General features: G+C 41.1%; 1 protein-coding gene and 1 pseudogene across 10 annotated transcripts in view; one reads left to right on the top strand and one right to left on the bottom strand.

Annotated features, from left to right (window-relative positions):
* Positions 1-99: 99 nt before the first annotated feature.
* On the bottom strand, positions 100-5,132 carry LOC147366912 (acyl-protein thioesterase 2 pseudogene; annotated as a pseudogene). The gene has a single exon (XR_015169574.1). The product of XR_015169574.1 is annotated as an acyl-protein thioesterase 2 pseudogene (transcript).
* A 9,640-nt stretch (positions 5,133-14,772) lies between these two features.
* KDM4C (lysine demethylase 4C) overlaps positions 14,773-20,155 on the top strand; it is a 411,074-nt gene continuing 405,691 nt past the window's right edge. For 4 of the 9 annotated variants that reach the window (XM_086415154.1, XM_086415161.1, XM_086415164.1 and 1 more), the window contains exon 1: positions 14,773-14,908. The gene's annotated coding sequence lies outside the window, so the exon portion shown is untranslated. Of the gene's footprint in view, positions 14,909-15,267; positions 15,412-20,155 lie in introns of those variants that run through there. The other 5 variants (XM_086415158.1, XM_086415157.1, XM_086415162.1 and 2 more) reach the window with 3 other exon arrangements.

Below are 20,155 nucleotides of genomic sequence, written 5' to 3'. Positions count from 1 at the left end.
CCGTCTGCCTAATTTCCCCACCCTAAAACTTCTCTTTGGGTTTTCTTTATATCTTCTATTTCTTTGCTAAGTTTCTATCTTTCCAATCATTTCAGAGTATTTGCCTTTACTTGGAGCTTTTTATTAATAGCTGGTTTAGATTTTTTATCAGACAATTTCAGCATCTGTGTGATCTCTGTTTTGACATCTGTTCATTCCCATGTAAACTGAGATTTTCATGTCATCATTTGTGACGTAATTTAAATTGTATCCTAGGTATTGGGAATATAATATTGTGAGACTGATTTAAATCCTATGAAGTATTTTGTCTTTGTTGCTTTAGGAGGCAATTAACCCCATTTGATTTTATAGAATGTCCCTCAGTTTGAGCCTGTGTGATGTTCTCCAATAGGTTATGCAAAGTCTAGGAATAAAAAAAGGAAAACGAAGCTGAAATAGCATCAAACATTAGATACAGATTTCATGAAAATATATTCTTGTGGAAAACATGGTGCTGACAAAAGATTTCCCAATATGAAAATAACAAAGGATCAAGAAGACTAAACAGTACAGCTGCTAGATAATTAATCCTCTTAAGTACAGCTAATGAAATTAGGTCAACAGAAATGGTTTTTGTCATCGGTGGGGACTCTGGCCTTCTCAGAGGCATCACTGAGGCACTTTATGTAGGCAAAGCCATACCTACCTTGTACACAACTATCACCAGCATCTCTGACATTTCAGAGTATGAAGTAGGTTCAATGAATACCCATTTACTGAGTTACTGAGCTACAAGGATTACACAGAGTTTGCACCTTTAGTCTCATGGTTATTTTATTTTGTTCTTTTGTTTGCTGTTGTTAAATTACAGGAAGTTAGAACAAGGGAAAATACAAAATTTTCTGCCTTCTATATAGAATCTGCAGCTAATCTTTTTTTTTTTAATTGTGGGAGTGGAACTAGTAGCTAAAAAACTCAGTGATGTGAAATCCTTTCTAAGTCTGATCATGTAAAAAAAATAATAATGTCACCTCTAAGAGGAGGGGTGGAGTGGGGCAGGGTGAGGAGGTAGGCTGGCTTCTGCAGTCTTATTATGGACAGTCTTTGGAAAAACTTATTTCCAAACCTGGAAGAACCCAGAATCTAGTCATGCCCTAAGGAAGGAAAGGGTGTCACAGGAGGGACTTGTCAAAGGAGCATTCCAAGAACTGACAGTTAAGGAAAATTCAGCCTTTCTTAACGGTATGTTCTCTCATACTGTTCTTAAATGTTTTGGTCCTACGACCCCCTTAATACTCTTGAAAATTGTCTTTGTGGGTCTACCCACTGACATTTATTGATATTATATCAGGTTTTAAAACAAAAATATTGAAATACAATAATATAGTTACCTTTCCATTAGCCTTCAGAGCAGTGATGAAATCACTCCTAGTTGTCGCCTCAGAAAACTCCATTGGGAATGACAGCAGAAAAGGCCAATAAGATTTCTGTATTATAATGAAAACAATTTTAACCTTGCCAATTCCTGGAACAAACTTTGAGAACCACTGCTCCAAAAACAATCACAGCTTAGAAATAGGGCCTTTATTTTCTGGAAGGATTTAGACAGGTGCCCTAGGGAATTAGACCAAGACCTGTGCTGGTATAGTAAACTAGACAATGACCTGCAGAATTTATAGGGGATGTCCTGGGATGCTGTGCTATTTCCAAAAAGGAACAGAATATACCAAGTAACTAAACACGAATTGCTGAGAAGGATACACTTACTTGAAAGGAAAAAACCAGAAGCTTCTGAAAAGATACTGGAACATCAATAGCCTCACAAGCTAAGGACTCACTTGAAGAGGACAGCCAAGAAAATAGAAATGAATCTCTCTGATGAAGGGGCTAGATAAAATCAGGAAACATTTAGCAAGTAATCTAAATCCAGTGAACAATATGCTTGTTATGGTGTAAACTAAGACAAAAATAAAAAGAAATCTGTACAAAAGTTTTAAATTTATAGAAAAATGCTGAGGAAGAATTTAGTATTCCTTTTAGAGGAGAACTTCCCTGGTGCCTTAGCAGTAAAGAATCTGCCTGCAATGCAAGAGACAGAGGAGATGTGGGTTCAATGCCTGGGTTGGGGAAATCCCCTGGAGAAGGAAATAGCAACCCACTCCAATTTTCTTGCCTGGGGAATCCCATGGACAGAGGAGCCTGGTGGGCTATGGTTCCTGGGGTGACAGAGTCAGATATGACTAAGCACAAGCTACTTTTAGAAGAGATAAGATATCTCTTAATGAAGGAAAACTACTTAAAGAGAAAGTTAAGTGTATTCTGTCATGTGACAGGAAGAATAAGTTGAAATAAGCAAAGCAGGAAAAACTGAAAGTACATCAGAGGTCTCCAAAAGAGAGGAAAGGATCTCTTGATCATAAAAGTGACGATGCTAAAGTTTTGAATAATTGCTTTGCACAGATCAATTATGAGCAGATCAGTTCTGAAACTGAAGCCAAAAAAAAGAAAATAAATGGTATTTTCTGAATTAAATAATGGAGGGGCAGAGGATCACCAAGGTGAGAGAGTGAAAAAATATATATATACTATCAATTATCTATTGTGGCATAATAAATAACTCCAAAAGTTAGTAGCTTAAAGCAGCAATGATTTAATATTATTTTTAAATGATACTCTGGATGGGTCGACAGTTTATCTGCTGGTTTTACCTGAGTTAACTGGTACAGAAACATTCAGCTGAAAGATGGCTGAACTGAAAGATAGTTGGGCTGGAAGATCAAGGTAGCTTCATTCACATGTCTGACATTTGGTGGTGTCCACTGGGAGCTTAGTTTCTTTCCCATGTGACCGTTATTCTCTAAAAGATTAGGCTGGCTTCCTTTTTTGATGGTCTCAGGGTAGCAGCATAATAAGGTGAAAGGAGAAGCTGCACTGTCTCTTAAGATCTGGTTTTGGAAGTCACAGAACATTTTTACCACATTCTGCAGATTAAATCAAGTCACAGTAAGAGTCCGGATGCAAAGAGTGGGGAAATAGATAACCTCTTGATGGAAGGAAGAGTAGTCATTGCATAGGTGCATGGGAGAAATCTGTGGTCATATTTTACAACTTATAACAGAGAATGAATATAACAAAGATCCAAGCTTTTTTTTTTTTGAGAGTTGAAGCAATTTCTTTAATTTTATTGGAATCCAGGACACAACAAGAAAAACACCCAAAACTAATGGAACAGAAGACTCCTCCCCAGCTCCCCCAGATCTAGAGTGGGGACAACGTGGGGTGAAGCAGCTGGGGGAGACCTTGAGCCTCAGTCCAGCCCTGTAGGCTCCAGGCCTGTGGGAACAGAGGGTAATGGCGAGGCAGGGCCCAGCCCCCACATCAGGTGAGGCTTCCTCGAAAGACTCATCCCCCCTAACCCGCACTCCTGCGCAGGGGCAGGGAGCCCACAGCAGCCAGAGGTCGGGCCATGGACACATTCATGACTGAGAAGCAGCTGGAATGGAGGCAGGAGACACGATTATCTGGGCAGAATCAGTTGCGGGGTGGGGTTGGGGAGGGGGGGGGGCGGCGGGGGAGGGTAGGAGGTGGGGCTTGGGAGGGCCCCATGGGCCAAACCCTGAGGTCACCGGAGAGGGCCCAAAGCAGCACTACTGAGTGAGGTCCTGAGTGAGTGGGTCAGTGGCTGGGCCCCTTTCTCCCGCTGCCTGCTGCCCCTCCAATACTGCTGCAGGGAGGGCCCCACCTCCAGGGAAATGGGATAAGAAAGCAGCCCACCCCCAGCGGCAGACAGCCAGGGGGCAGAAACCAGGAAGGAGGGCCTGGCCAGGCTTTGACCTGTCTGCCCCAGAGGCCTGTGGGAAGAGGATGGGTCCAGAAGGGTGAGAAAGGGGCTCGACTGGTTCAGATCCAAGACCGTGCCATGCATGCTGAGTCCCGTGTTAGCAGGGGGACTGTGCTGGGGGACAGCAACTCTGGTTAGACAGGAGGCAGCAGCTTCTCGAGAAACTTCTTCACAGCTGCCATCTCCTGAGGACAGGGGCTATGCGTGATACCTGGGTACGTCTTGAACTGGACCCTGGCAGGTGTGACAATGGACCAGAGCTTCTCGGCTGTCAGGGCCCCAAACCGTACAGGAACCATGGGGTCCAGCTCCCCTTGGCACTGAAGGATGGTCAGGTCCTTGGCACTACCATTGGCTGCCTGGGGGGAGGCCCGATGCAGAGGTAGCCAACAGCTCAATGCCACAGTGCCAGCCAGAGGGTGTGAGCAGGTGAGGGCTGTGTAGAGGGACAAAGCTCCACCCTGTGAAAAGCGTCCCAGGACGATCCGATTGGCAGGGATCCCATTCTTCATCTCATGCTCAATCAAGGCCTTGATATTCTCTGTTGCTTTCTTGATGCCAGCCTCATCCTCTGGCGCATCTAGATTCAGCCCCATCAGGCCAAACCAGGAGTGCATGAGGGCAGATGTACTTGAGGTGAGGGAGCCGGATGGTGGAGAGGGCGTCAGCCCAGTTGTGCCGTGTCTCCGAGTCCATTTAAAAAAATAACCTCAGCTGTTTCCTGCTCAGCTCCAGACACAGTGGCAGCGTTGGTGAGCAGGGGCACAGACATGGTGTTACCACACATATACTGCAGGGCTCCATGACTGGGGCCTCCACTCCCTGGGAGTTTCAAGACCTCTAGGGAGATTTTCCTCTTTCTCCAGCACAGACACATGCTCTTCCCCCGTCGGCTGACCCTGCCGGGACCCAAGCTATTTTAACAGTTTAAGGAGAGAAACCATTTACAACTTTATCTGAGTTATGAGAGATCAGTTATGCATGATTGGAAGAGCACTTAAGGAAGGTGAACAGGATACTTGATCACTGTAGACTGTGCAAAGTCCCTAGGAAATATAAAGCTTCAAGCCAAAAACTGAACTCATTGATCAGACAGAATTTCTTGCTGGAAATATTTGAGCATAAAAGAAAGATTAGGAGCAGTCAGGTTCAGAGGAACAGAAATATTAAAATTTAATATTTTAAATTCAGTGAGTTTGATAAAGTAGAGGGAAACTATAGAATATGAAAATACCTTATAAGGCAGAATTTTGTTCTGCAGAAAAAAAGCCTATGATTTTTTTATCTTTGTGATACTGAAAACGCTATTGCTGGAGAGATGAAGCAAACCACCTTTCTGAGAGAGAACTTAATAGAGGAATGAGTTTTTAAAAGATTGGTAATGCTAGTAGAAGTGACAGAATTCCAGCTGAGGTATTTAAAAATCCTAAAGGATGATGCTGTTAAAGTGCTGCATTCAATACGTGCAGATTTAGAAAACTCATCAGTGGTCACAGGACTGGAAAAGTCAGTTTTCATTCCAATCACAAAGAAGAGCAATGCCAAAGAATGTTCAAACTACTGTACAGTTGCACTCATTTCACATCCTCACTAGGTTATGCTCAAAATCCTTTAAGCTCAGCTTTAACAGTATGTAAACTGAGAACTTCCAGATGTACCAGGTGAATTTAGAAAAGGCAGAGGAACTGGAGATCAAATGGCTAATATGCATTTCTCCAGAAAAACATCTATTTCTGCTTCATTGACTATGTGAAAGCCTTTGATTATGTGGTTCACAGCAAACTGTGGAAAATTCTTACAGAGACGGGAGTACTAGACAACCTTACTGATCTCCTGAGAAACCTGTATGCAGGTCAAGAAGCAACAATTAGAACCGGAGGTGGAACAACTGACTGGTTCCAAATTGGGAAAGGAGTATGACAAGGCTGTATATTGTCACCCTACTTATTTAATGTCTATGCAGAGTTCATCATACGAAATGCCAGATCACAAGCTGGAATCAAGATTGCCAGGAAAAATATCAACAACCTCAGACATGCAGACAATACTGCTCTAATGGCAGAAAGTGAAGAGGGACTAAAGAACCTCTTTATAAGGGTGAAAGAGGAAGAGTAAAAAAACTGGCTTGAAACTCAGCATTCAAAAAGCTAACATCATGGCATCCAGTCCCATCACTTCATGGCAAATAGAAGAGGAAAAGGTGGAAGCAGTGACATTTTATTTTCTTGGGCTCCAGAATCACTGTGGACAGTGACTGCAGTCATGAAATTAAAAGATGCTTGCTCCTGAAGAAAATTTAAAACAGACCTAGACAACATATTGAAAAGCAGAGACATCACTTTGCCAGTGAAGGTCCATCTAGTCAAAACTATGGTTTTTCCAGTAGTCATGTACAGATTTGAGAGTTGGAGCACAGAAGAATTGATTCTTCTGAATTATGGGGCTGGAGAAGACTCTTGAGAGTTCCTTAGACTTCAAGGAGATCAAACCAGTCAATCCTAAAGGAAATCAACCCTGAATATTCATTGGAAGAACTGATGCTGAAGCTGAATATCCAACACTTTGGCCACCTGATGTAAAGAGCTGACTCATTGGGAAAGACGGAAGGCCTGGTGCTGGGAAAGATGGAAGGCAAAAGGAGAAAGGGGCTTGAGTTTGAGATGGTTAGATAGCATCACCAACTCAATCGACATGAGTTTGAGCAAGCTCTGGGAGATAGTGGAGGACAGAGAAGCCTGGCGTGCTGCAGCCTACAGAGTGGCAAAGAGCTGGACACGACTTAGTGACTGAACAGCAACAATGCTGTGAAAACCAAGTATTGTTAGAGCAACATTTTGTGGTCTCTTCCAAATTAATATACACAGTTTCATTTCTAAGATGCAGAATCCTTTAATTTCTATTATAATCAGAGACTATAAAAGTAGCAGTAGCATATCTGATGTCTCTCTCAATGAAAGGATCTTTTAAGTTTATACCTGTTAGTGATTCAGGATATCCTGTGAAATTACAAGTACTTTATGATCATTATGGAAGAGGTGTACTTAGACTGGGACCCTGATATGGTGCCAGTTAATATTCCCCTAAATTCCTCCCCTTTCACCACAGTAGATGTCTTTGTTGACTCTGGTACAAATCTCAACCCCTCTCAGGTTCACCCATCACAAGCTTACTACTAGCAGAACTTCTGTCTTCTCCTGGTTGGTTTTGACCACATTTTCCCACCACAGGGACTTTATGGGCCTAAAACTTTTCTTCTACCTTTTATTTCTGGCTCCACCTGAGGCCTAGAAGTATCTTACCTGGCCTCTACCTGAAATATATGGCTTGTTCTATGGTTATTAAACCTATAAATCCTGACCTTTCCCTTTTATCTTTAGTAATATGATTTTGCTAATTACAAATAATGCTTCTCTTAACATGTATTTTGATCTATATATACATGCAGACTTAGGGGAGGAGAAATTTCTGGGTCACAGGGTATGCATATGTTCAACTTTAACAGGCAATGCCAGTTTTCCACAGTGGGAGTGAGCACTTAAAAAATATATAAACAAAAGTATTTCAGTTAAAATTAACTTGCTGAAGATCCCTAAGCATTTTTTTTTTTTGGTGGAAAGTAAGTATTAACTTATGATGACACTTAGTTCAAATATGTACATGTATTTTTAAAAAAGCAGAATTTGTTTCTGATTTTGTCAGGGACAATTTCTCCACCAAGTAGAACATTTTGTTTGTATAATTCATACCAGAGTGCCATTTCCTAGGATATTTCAATAAAGCTTGAATGAGTGAATTAATAGTTCTTCTCCACAGATTGATGTAATAAATCAGATGCACTCCAATACATTGGAAATTATATGGCATTTAATGGCTAGATATAAGATAGACTTATTACTCCACATAATTTTTTCTGGGGTTTACAATGTAAAGCAATACACCTTCTTCCATTAAACCTCTGGCTTATACACCAAAGCAGTTGACTGACATGCACATGGTATTGTCATATGCTATCAGAAATGGACCTGCTGTTTTCCTTATTAACCAGAAGTGATGTCAACAAACTTAGGAGAAAAAATATTTTTAAATCATCCCCCTTTATATTTAAAAACAATTAAAAGCACATACCTTGTTTTATTGTGCTTTGTAGATAATGCAGTTTTTACAAACTGAAGGTTTGTGGAAACTCTGCATTGAGCAAGTCTATGGATACCATTTTTCCAATAAAATTTGCTCCCTTTGTGTCTCTGTGTTGCATGTTGGTAATTCTCATAATATTTTGAATTTTTTATTTTTGTATTTGTTATGATGACCTGTGATAAGTGATCTTTGATGTTACTGTTATAATTGTTTTGGGGCACCACAAACCACATCCCCATATAGGATGGCAAACAGTTGATAAATGTTGTGTGTGTTCTGACTACTTCACTGTCCTCCCTTCTCTCTCCCTCTCTCTGGGCCTCCCTACTTCCTGAGACAAAACACTGTTCAAATTAGACCAATCAATAACCCTACAATGGTCTTTAAGTATTCAAGTGAAAGGAAGAACTGTGTGTCTTTTTAAATAAAATATTAGAAAAGACTAAGCTCAATGAGGAAGGCATGTCAAAAGCTAAGATAGGCCAAAAGGTAGGACTCTCAAGCAAAGTAGTTAGCCAAGTTGTGAATTCGAAGAAAAAGTTCTTGAAGGAACTTAAAAGTGCTATGCTAGTGAACACACACATGATAAAGTGAAGCAGCCTTTTTGCTGATATGGAGAAAGTTTGAGTGGTCTGGAAGGAAGATCAAACCAGCCACAATATTCCCTTAAACCAGAGCTTAATCCAGAGCAAGGCCCCAATTCTCTTCAATTCCATGAAAGCTGAGAGAGGTGAGAAAGTTACAGTAGAAAAATTTGAAGCTAGCAGAGGTTGATTCATGAGGTTTAAGGAAAGAAGTCATCTCATAAAAGTACAAAGCGAAGCAGTAAGTGCTGATGTAGAAGCTGCAGCAAGTTACTCAGATGTAGCTAAGATGAAGGTGGTTACACTAAACAAATTTTCAAGGTAGATGAAACAGCCTTACAATGGAAAATGTCATCTAGACTTTTATAGCTAATAAGCAGAAGTCAATGGCTGGCTTCAAAGCTTCAAAGGAGAGAATGACTCCCTTAGTAGGAGCTAATGTGGCTGGTAACTTGAAGTTAAAGCCAATGCTCATTTACCATGTAGAAAATCCTAGGGCCCTTAAGAATTATGCAAAATCTACTCTGCCTGTGCTGTATAAATGGAAAAAGAAAGCCTGGTTGGCAGCCCATCTGTTTACAAGATGGTTGACTAAATGTTTTAAGCCCACTGTGGAGACCTACTGCTCAGAAAACAGATTACTTTCAAAATATTGTTGTTCATGGACAATGTACCTGAGCACCCAAGGGCTCTGATCCAGGGGTACAACGAGATTAGTGTTGTTTTCATGCCTGCTGACATGACATCTATCCTGTAGCCCATGGATGAAGGAGTCATTTTGACTTTCAAGTCTTATTATTTAAGAAATACATTTCATAAGCTATTGTGGTAATAGTTATCCTATGATGGATCTGGACAAAGTCGACTCATGGAAAGCCTTCTCAAAAAGATCAAGCATTCTAGATGCCATCAAGAACATTTGAGATTCATGGGAAGAGGTCAAACTATCAACATTAAGGGAATTTGGAAGAATTTTATTCCACCCCTCATGGATGACTTTGAGAGGTTTAAGACTTCAGTGGAAGAAGGAACTGCAGGTGTAGTGTTGGGAAATAGTAAAGGAACTAGAATTAGAAGTGGAGCCTGAAGATGTCGGTGAATTGCTGTAACCTCATGATGAAACTTGAATGGATAAGGAGTCACTTCTTACAGATGAACAAAGAAAGTGGGTTGTTGAGATGGAATCTACTCTGGAGAAAGGTGCTGTGAAGATTGTTAAAATGACAACAAAGGATTTATATTAGTACATAAACTTAGTTGGTAAAGCAGTGGTAGCATTTGTGAGGATTGACTCTAATTTTGGAAGAAGTTCTACTGCGGGTAAAATGCTATCAAAGAGGCTTGCATGCTACAGAGAAATTATTTGTGAAAGGAAGAATCATTTGATGTGACAAAGTTTATTGTTGTCTTATATAAAGGAATTGCCACAGCCACCCCAACCTTCAGCACTCACCACTCTGATCGGTCAGTAGCCATCAACACTGAGGCAAGACCTTCTACCAGTAAAAAATTTACAACTTACTAAAGGCTCAGATGATGGGTAGCATTTTTTAGCAATAAAGTATTTTTAAATTAAGAGTCTGTACATTTTAAAGACATAATGACATTGCATACTTAATAGACTACAGTATAGTGTAAACGTAACTTTTATATACACTAGGAAACCAAAAAATTCATTTGACTCACTTTATTGCAGGCTCTGGAACAGACCCCACATTTTCTCCAAGGTATGCCTGTATATTGTTTGCCTGCAACTAAAAAGGGTTTGAAATATCAGTATATATAGGGCTGAGATATAATATGGTTGAGAAAGCTTAAAAAAATTAAACTAACATAATTATTGTAATGGAGTATTACCTTTCATAGTGAGTTACTGACAACCCTGATAAAACTACCCAAGTAAAGGAAACAAAAAAAGAAAACTCCTTCAGTTACAGAGATTCTTAAGGGTCAATAGAAAAAGTAGCTTGGTCTCCTTTTCATTTGTTTTTCCCTTCACGTTTTCCTCTTTCTAATCAACAAAAAATTTCGTTCAATAGGAAGGGGAAGGTTCAGAAGTTTTACCCTTTGTTTAGCAAGTTAAATCAACCTGGAAAGTCCATTTGTCAAAATGGGTAAGAAAATTGCTATAACAAATACACAAAAATTAGAAAAATATATAAAAATTAACATACTATTTGAAAATCTTTAAATTTTAAATGTCACATATAAAATGCATAAACCAAACCATAAGTGTACAGCTTGATGAATTATACAATTATTATCATCCAGGTTAAAAAACAGAACATAAGCAGCACCCCAGAGGTTCCTTTCCCCTCCCCAATTGTTCCACCCCTTTCTTCTCAAAGGTAACCATTATTTTGACTTCTAACACCATAGAATAGTTTTATCTACTTTTAAATGTTATAGAAACACATTTAAAACTAGATGGATGCTTAAAAGTAGAATACATGCTGGAGTAACACAGCATGTATTCTTCTGGGTCTGGCTTCTTTCACTTAGCATTTGTGAGATTTAGCCATTCTGTTATGGGTAGCAATAATTCATTTATTTTTATTGCTGGATAGTTTTCCATTGTAGAACTGTACTGACATTTACATCTCTACTTAACTGCTAATAGATTTTTGGGTCCCTGCTTGAGCCTCATGGGTAATGCTATAAAACTTTCTGTGTATGTGTTTGATGCATGAAAGTGAAAGTGAAGTCGCTCAGTCGTGTCTGACTCTTTGTGACCCAATGAACTGTAGCCTACCAGGCTCCTCCGTCCATGGGATCCTCCAGGCAAGAATACTGGAGTGGGTTGCCATTTCCTTCTCCAGGGGATCTTCCCAACCCAGGGATCGAACCCAGGTCTCCTGCGTTGCAGGCAGACGCTTTACCCTCTTGAGCCACCAGGGAAGCCTATATTTCTACTGGTGTTTCTGTTCCCCCACACTGTCACCAGTGTTTGTCAGTTTTTATTTTTAGCCATTTCTGTAGATGCATGTTGGTATCTCACTGGCTTTATTGTGTGTTCCATGAGAGGAAGGCCACTTCTGTCCTATTCATAGCTGTATCATTATCCAAAGCCTGTACAAATAACATAAAACAGTACAAACAGCAATAATAACAATAATACATAATAAAAAGGATTGATTGAAACTGACAACTATATATACTGAGTTTGCAACTTTGGTTTAGGTATGTAGTTTTATTTTTATTTGGAAAAATAAATATTTTTTTATTGTGTTATGATTAGATGTCATAAAATAAGTTCCAATGTTTTCCTTGATGTGAGAGAAAACATAAACTACCTCATTTGTTCCCCCAGTCCCCCACCTTATGAAACACACACAGAACTGGAGGCCTAGGGAAAAAAATGACATATCACCCCCAAACTTTAATTTTATTCAAATATTTAAAAGGAAAATTAAATATTTTAAGTGGTAATTTTAGGTGTCTTTTATTAAGACATAATGGTATCCAAACTGATTGAATATTTAGCTTATACAGAGGTTTGACTCACTTCAGTGTCTATCCCCACATCCTTGGTCACCATATTCTTTTTGGCCATTGCGACTCAGACTGAAAAGCTTTGTTAATGATAAGAAATTAGTGAGGTGTTTCAGTTGGGTGGAATCATGATCCAGTTTTTATTTCAGGAGGATAATTTTGACTTGCAGTACAGAAGATGGGTTGCAGGGGTACGGGATGGGTGGAGAATGCATTGGAAGTAGGGAGATCATTAGGAGACTTCTATAATAATCCTCATAAGAGATAAATTGATCTGAGCTTCAGAACACAGGACACAGAGAACAGCTACCAAGATTTCTAATTTTGTTAGGTACTCACTATCATAGTCACTGTAACACTTTAAAAAATCATCTAAACATCTAGTATTGGTTGGTTTGTATTGTACCTATATAAGTAACAGACATGTATGTGATAATGATAAATAGAAACATTAATGAGTATTAGTTATTTAATACTTTATATTTTCAAAGGTCGAATGGACTTAAGTATATTTAAAATTAGACTATATTATTTAGTAGTGTATCAATTTATCAATTTGCTGCATTATACATATTTAAAAAATTTACTAGTATTGTCTCTGAGGTGAACAGTAGTTTACATAACATAAGCTTCAAAGAAAATCTATGTTTCCATTATACAAACTCCATCTTATTACAACTGGCATTTTTAATTTCACCCAAATAAATTAACCTACTATATGGCTAAAATTTTAATTTTCATTATAATTTACAATAGAGGTATTTCAGTATAAGAAAGACACAACATTGTCTTCTGTGACATGAATCCAGTTGATTTCTAGTAGGCTGAATTCAGTTTCCAAAACTAAAGCGCTTAATATTAATAGATTCAATGCTTTTCAGCTTTTGAAGTATTTTGACATTGTACATCACCTTCTTTAATGTTCAAAAATTCTCAAAATTAGCAAAGCTGGTATGTCACCCTCATTTTTCAGATTAAAAAAAAGCAGTCTTGATTTACTGTGTTCAACAAATGTTATTTGTGGAATATTACCTGTCTTCAAATTGTGAACGGACTGGAATTCAGGTTTCCAGACTTTTAATTTGGTGTACTAGGTTCCTAGTCCAATGCAGTATATGGCTTCCAAGGACCCCGGTGTTTAGTAGCTGTTTCCTAATCTCAGTTCAGTTTTCATATTTGTAACAAGGAGATAATACCTATTCACTGCAGGATTATAAAGATTAATTTTGTTAATATATGTGAAGCTCTTTAAACAAATATCAAGTTCACAGTAAGCCCTAAATGACTGTTATTGTTTTAGCATATACAATTGACTTGTAAGGAAGGTTGTGGTCCTCATAGTATACACAGTTGGAGAAATCCCAGTTGAGTTTACATGTTAGGGAAGTTCAGACGTGTACCTATGTGGGTAATGGAGCCTAAACCTTGTTTCAAATTTAATGACTAAAGAAACGTGGTGACCCAATAATCCCATTAGCTTTACTTAATCACCCATATTTCACCTGCCTTTGCAGTGCTCCTTCCGGTGAGAAAAAAACTTCCAGGGTGCGGTAAATGCACCTGTTCAGATATTTTAAAAAGCAAAAATCAGTGGATTGCAGTAGAAAACACAGCATATAAGACAGCCCAAGTGTGCTCAGAAGTGTAAGGTTCCGCCCAATCTTAGCCGGACGTTAGGAGAAACGCCACAGGGGACCCAGCTGGAGTCTCTACAGGAAGTTAAAAAAAAATTGTTCAGCTTTGCAAAACACCTGGTACTCAGCCATCTGTCTTTGGTAGTGCAAACGCTTAATTAAGGTCTGTGTGGTTCTTCCGCACATCTTGTAAGGCAGAGGTACAGCTCAGGAGTAACAAGTTGTATGTAGCAAGCTAGTTTAACTACTTTCTGAGGGGTCCGGAGGCACTTGAACTTCCTGTTACAATTCAGGCCATACTGCTGTCATCCTATGTTTCTGAGTGACCTCCATTCCTAATTCCTATTGGGGTCACCTCGGGACTCTTCAACTCAAGAGCACACCTGCGCCGGGTGGGACTTGTTCCGCGTAGGTGACTGAATTACGGGACAGTTTGACTCCTCTCGGCTAATAACAAGCTTCTTGCTTGAGTTACTTGTTAAGGGGTTGGCAGGCAGACACCTTTAGCCTACTTGGGACCTCCCATGTCGGTCTAGAGGCTCAGAAGTCTCAGCCATAAAACCCTGTCATTGCTGCCCAGCAGCAAGCCGAGACATCCTAGCCAGGCTCCTCTGGGCATTGCGAGGCCCCACCCATGGCAACGCCACTCTGACGTCTGCGCGCCGGGGACCGCCATAGGCCCGCGGCGGAGCCCTGGGCGACGTGTGGCGCGTGGACTTCATCAGGTCCAACCCTGCAGGAACCCGGTACGCGCTCCCAGGCAAGGTTTTGTGCACCTGTCTCTTCCTTCTGCTCAAGTATCTTCCCCTTCTGGGCAAAAGAGGACATGTTCCTTTCCCGAAAACACGAAGCGCGGCGGCGAGCGAACCTAGCCTAAGAACTGTGCGAAAGATTAAGCCGAAGCAAGAAGGTGCTTGGCACCTTTAAGCAGTTTGGAAGTTCACGTGACCCACCAAGTGCCGGGCCCCAGCGGTCACGTGACGACGCGCGCGCCCTCGCGCAGGGAGAGCCGGCTGGCCCCGTGCGCGCGCCTTCGCCGCTGCCTCCCAGCCCTGGACGGGAGGGTGAGGAGCGGCGGAGTGATCGGGCGACTGGGGCCGGGTGCGCGTGCGCAGCAAACAGCTGTCACCCAGTGCGGAACAAGTCTTCCAAATTTCCCAAATCTCCCTGGGCCGGAGGCCACCGTTTTCCTTCTCATCTTCCTCCTCGGGGTCGTGTCCTCGCCCCCGCCCGCGCGCCAGGTAACCGCTTTTCCGGAGTCCGGGGGATGGGGCCGGTGGGGGGAGGGGCCCGGGCGGTCTTCCCGGTACTGTCCCGCTCCGCGCGGGGCAGCAGGGGGTGCCGGCGTCTGGCAGAGCGGAGACGCCGGGCCGGAGACGCTCGGTCCGCGGACGCCGTGGCTGTCACGCTGGCGAGAGAGTGGCCAGCCATGGTCGCAGGGCTGGGAAGCGGGAGCCAGTGACAGCCTGCTCCGGCCCTCGCGGGGGTTCGGTCCCCGGGCTAGCCGTTCTCCCGGGGACCGGAGTCGGGGTCGCGCTCGGTGGAGCAGAGGAGCGCGCGGTGGTTCGGAAATGCCGACTCCTTACCTTTCCCCTTCCAGCCCGGTCTGCGGCGGACTCCGGGGAGGCCGGGCCTGGCGCGCCCCTCGGGGCCATTTCTTCCCTGGGACTGTCTCGACCCGCGACGTGAGGGTGAAGGCTCCTCTCCAGACCACCCCACCGTAGGCAGCTTACCCCTCTCCTGGGTTCGTCCTTAGCCCCTGTGTCTGTCCTTTTGGTTTTTCCGCTGTGGGGCCATTTCCTCCTGCAGTGCTTCTTGCCGTGATGCGGTGTAGACAGTGGGTGCTTAATAAATATAAGTCGGATCGGGTCGCGTGGAATGCTAGGCATGGCACGTGGCGAGGAGTGGGAATGTGAAGAAAGGAGCCAGGTAGGCTGGGGCTCCCGGCTCGAGCTTGGGGTTTTCCTCTGGGCTAAGCCAATGAAACCAGCAGGGCTCGATTCGGATGCTTTCCGGGTGAACTCGGAGCCAGTCTTCCCTTGAGCTGCAACCACGCACGTCTGCACGGTCTGGCTTGGTTGTGGGCGATGCCTGGGAGGTTTTTTGTCTGGTTCCTCCCCCCTAGAGAAGAGGGGACAAACTTTTTTTTTTTTTTAAAGCAGTTGGCAAATTACCCTGCGGGATGATTTATCAACCGCTGCTTCGTAAGTATAGGTTAAAAGTTGCAATCGTTCCACCCTTACCCTCGTGGAAGTTTCTTGGTAGGGTCGGTTCACCTACGTTCAGACCAAACTTTGCTCCATTTCACCCACTTGAATTTGCAGTATTTTTTTTTTTTTTTTAAATCTCAGGAAACTCAGCTTCGCTGTTTCTTTGACAACAGTTACAAATATTCTACTTTCAAAATGTCGTGGTTGAAAATAAGTGTCTTTAAATCTTAAAGATCCATTTTTACTTCGTAGCACTCAGTTCTTTTTGATCTTTAGTCACGTTCTCCCACCTTTCTAGTCCTTTCCCAAACCCCCAGGCTTTGTTTTGGAATGTATTTCATGGTAATTCGGGTTTTTAAGGCCCTCTTTCTTCCAATTTAAGGTGCTGTGAAAAGTTTGCACATTAGAGCACCCTCACGAACTTGACAGTACAATTTAAATAGTAGAGTTGTTTCATTTTATTAGCAGACTATAATCTGTTGCTTTTGTAAAGTTAAAAACGTATTTTAAACATTGCACGTGCACAGATACAACAGGTACAGTCCATTGCTGTCAGTCACATTCCATGAGAATGCAGATTTCAAGAGACTGGGAACAGGTACTTAATTTCTTAGACTTTTCAATTTAAGGACGAAAATCTGTTATATTGAGTTCTCTTCTGGACATCTTAATCACCCAGGAGTAAGTTAAGTGTTCCTGGGGCACAGTCTGAATTCTTTGCATTTCTCATTGTTTTCTAATTGCTTGTTGACTGACTTTTCTATTGTAGTAGAAAGGTATAGTCTGAGCACAGGTTTTGTGTGTGATTGAATGTATTTTCTTTGTTTTGTTTCCAGCAGTTTGCCATAGTGCCCCAGGTGCTCCAGATACCCTCTTTCTTAATAAAAGCTTTATTGAGATATAATTCACATACTGTGAAATCCACCTATTTAAAAATGGATTTTTCCCCATGGTTTTAGTATATGCATCGAATTGAGCAACCATTAGCACAGTCCATTTTAGACCTTTTTTTTTTTAATCACCTCAGAATTCGTTTCCAATTAGTTATTGTCCATTTCTTCCAAATCCAGTCTCCACCCCAGCCCCTAGGCAGTGACTTGTCTGTTTTGTGTCTTAATGACTTGCCTATTCTGGACTTTACATATAAATGTTAGCATATAATACTTGGTCTTTTGTGGCTAGAATTTTTTCACTTAGCCTAATATTTTCAAAGTTCATCCATGTTATAGCATGTTTCAATAGTTTATTCATTTTTATGGCTAATATTCCATTGTATGGATATGTCACATTTTGTCTGTTCATTGGTTTATGGACATTTGGGTTGTTTCTACATTTTGTCTGTTATAAATAATGCTGTGAACATCCACGAACTGGTTTTTGTATGGATGCATTTTTTAAAAATTTTGTTATTTTACTTGGGTATATAGGTAGTAGTGGAATTGCTGGACTAAACATTTTCTCTTGAATGAGTGAATGAGCAAGTAGGGATAGGAGTGTTGAGAGATGCTTCCTCCAAGGCTTTGAGGGTCCTGTTTTGGCTCTTTCCTGTTCTACCAAGCAAAGACCACTTCTTAGAGGCAGAATTCTCTGTGTGTGGCATTGTCCTGAGTTTAGTGCTATGTTTTTCTTGTGTGGATGTCATCAAGATCGTCCGTTTCTGTTAGCCCAGTGTTTTTTGTGTATGTAACAGTCATAATGATTATTTCCTTGATACTGATGTATTTATTGTATGTTATTAGAGATATAAAATATGTATATTCCATGCTCTTTAAACTCAGTGTCTGATGCAGTGCTTTCAATCTTTTAAAGTTTGTATTTTCTCTTTTTGGTAATATGAATACTTAATGCTTCTCTCCCTGCCTTCATTTCTTTTCTTTTCTATAGACCCAAGCCTTTTTTATTTCTATATGAGTTTCCTGGGAGCTGTGACATAGTTAAAGTCACTGTATTTTCCTTATTTTTACCAATCCAGAAGGTTTTATGGAGCCTAAAGGATACATTTAAAATATTGGATTATTATCTTTTTCTCCTTGCAGCTTCACCCACCTCTCCACTCCCCAAGATAACCCTTTATACCGTTTGGGAGAGGATGCTGGTCCTTTTAAGTCCACACTTGCAGGGCCTAATCCTTTCCCTACCTGAGTAATTGGGACAGTTACTTTGAGAAGTCTGTCTACTTTGCTTCTCTTTCAGTGGCCTCACATGTTCTTTCCCCAAGGATCAAGTTCTCTCAGCCCTAACCAGGCTTTGCCCAGCCAGTCTCCTCCCTCTCCACAGTTCCTTGGCTGGTTGGGGCTCATGTTCCCTCTGCTTCCACTACTACTGTAACAGCCTGTGTTGTCTTCTTAATTACAACTTATCCTTCAGATAGCTCAGCTCAGTTATCCCTTTAAATTAGTCTTTTTTCAATCCCATACCAGTCATAGTCGTGTTCTGTAATCTCATTTATAGACTTAAACAGTTACACCATCAGTTGTGTATCACTCTTTACTTTCTATCCCCATGTATGTACAGAAAAAGTTGCACGTGAAATATTGAAAGTGGTTACTTCCAGGCAATGGGAATATGGTTAATTTGTCTTCTTTGTGTATATGTGCATCTTTGGATTTTTCTCCTGTGTATCACTAGGACCTTTATGAATAGAAAAAACCAAATGCATATTTTTAAGAAAATCTGTTCTCTAATAAACCATGTTTATTATTAGACTTTAGAGGAAAAAGAAAAATCATCAGTAATTGCCATTTTAACTTTTTTTTTTGATAACCTCGATGAGATTTTACTATAGCTTTTCAACATAGAGCTTTTATTACATTTTGATTCTTTCTATATTTAGGGACATTTAGGGATTGGTGAGGTTGCCTAGGGATGATCTTCCCTAGAAGATTGAAATTAAACTGATTCTTATGAATAGAATCTAGCATCTGTTTGAATAGGAGAGCTAAGTTTGTGTTAAAATAACTTATTTCCCCTTTTTCCCCTGAGAAATGCCCTTAATTATACATTTGTATGTTCCATAGTAGTTTTTCCTTGAAGAATTGCTTATTATTTGTGCCATTTTCCTTATTTTTGCTGGATGGTTTATTTTGCCTAGGAGTGGGTACTTGTCTTCAATAGATAACCTGTATTATGTGCCATGCACTGTGTTAGATAATGGGCATATTGTAAACACAGTAGAAAAATGATTCCTTACTAATTCATTTGGGCTCCAAAATCACTGCAGATGGTGACTGCAGCCATGAAATTAAAAGACGTTTACTCCTTGGAAGAAAAGTTATGAGCGACCTAGATAGCATATTGAAAAGCAGAGACGTTACTTTGCCAGCAAAGGTCCGTCTAGTCAAGGCTATGGTTTTTCCAGTGGTCATGTACGGATGTGAGAGTTGGACTGTGAAGAAAGCTGAGCGCCGAAGAATTGATGCTTTTGAACTGTGGTGTTGGAGAAGACTCTTGAGAGTCCCTTGGACTGCAAGGAGATCCAACCAGTCCATTCTGAAGGAGGTCAGCCCTGGGATTTCTTTGGAAGGAATGATGCTAAAGCTGAAACTCCAGTACTTTGGTCACCTCATGCAGAGTTGGCTCATTGGAAAAGACTCTGCTGCTGGGAGGGATTAGGGGCAGGAGGAGAAGGGGACGCCAGAGGGTGAGATGGCTGGATGGCATCACTGACTGGATGGACGTGAGTCTGAGTGAACTCCGGGAGATGGTGATGGACAGGGAGGCCTGGCGTGCTGCGATTCATGGGGTTGCAAAGAGTTGGACATGACTGAGTGACTGAACTGACTAATTCATGAAAGAGGATTATTTTGGATGTGACTCTTTAAAAGTTACGTTGTTGCTCTATGTTTTCAGATATACAGTGGCTTCAACTCCTGTGGTTTTTATGAATTGGTCTTCCATATAAACTTTAAAACATTTTAAATTTAATTTTTGCTTTATATTGGATGAACTTGGGCAAACACTGGGAGATAGTGAGGGACAGGGAGGCCTGGCGTGCTTGGAGTCCATGGGGTCACAAAGAGTTGGATACGACTTACTGATTGTCAACAACAATAAATATTTGATTTACAATGTTGTGCTAGTTTCAGGTGTATAGCAAAGTGATTCAGTTACATATATTTATTCTTTTTCAGATTATTTTCACATGTAGGTTATTACAGACTGTTGAGTAGAGTTCTGTGTGCTATACAGTCATATTCGTATGTGCTCCATTGTGTCCGACTCTTTGCAACTCTGTGTACTGTAGCCCACCAGGCCCCTCTGTCCATTGAATTCTCCAGT

This window comes from Bos grunniens, chromosome 8 (genome assembly GCF_055505025.1).
Source record: "Bos grunniens cultivar Pamir isolate PY7600 chromosome 8, Bosgru_T2T1.0, whole genome shotgun sequence".
Taxonomy (NCBI): Eukaryota; Metazoa; Chordata; class Mammalia; order Artiodactyla; family Bovidae; genus Bos; species Bos grunniens.
The sequence above is the reverse complement of the archived record's forward strand: the minus strand, read 5'-3'. Positions and strand labels throughout refer to the sequence as shown.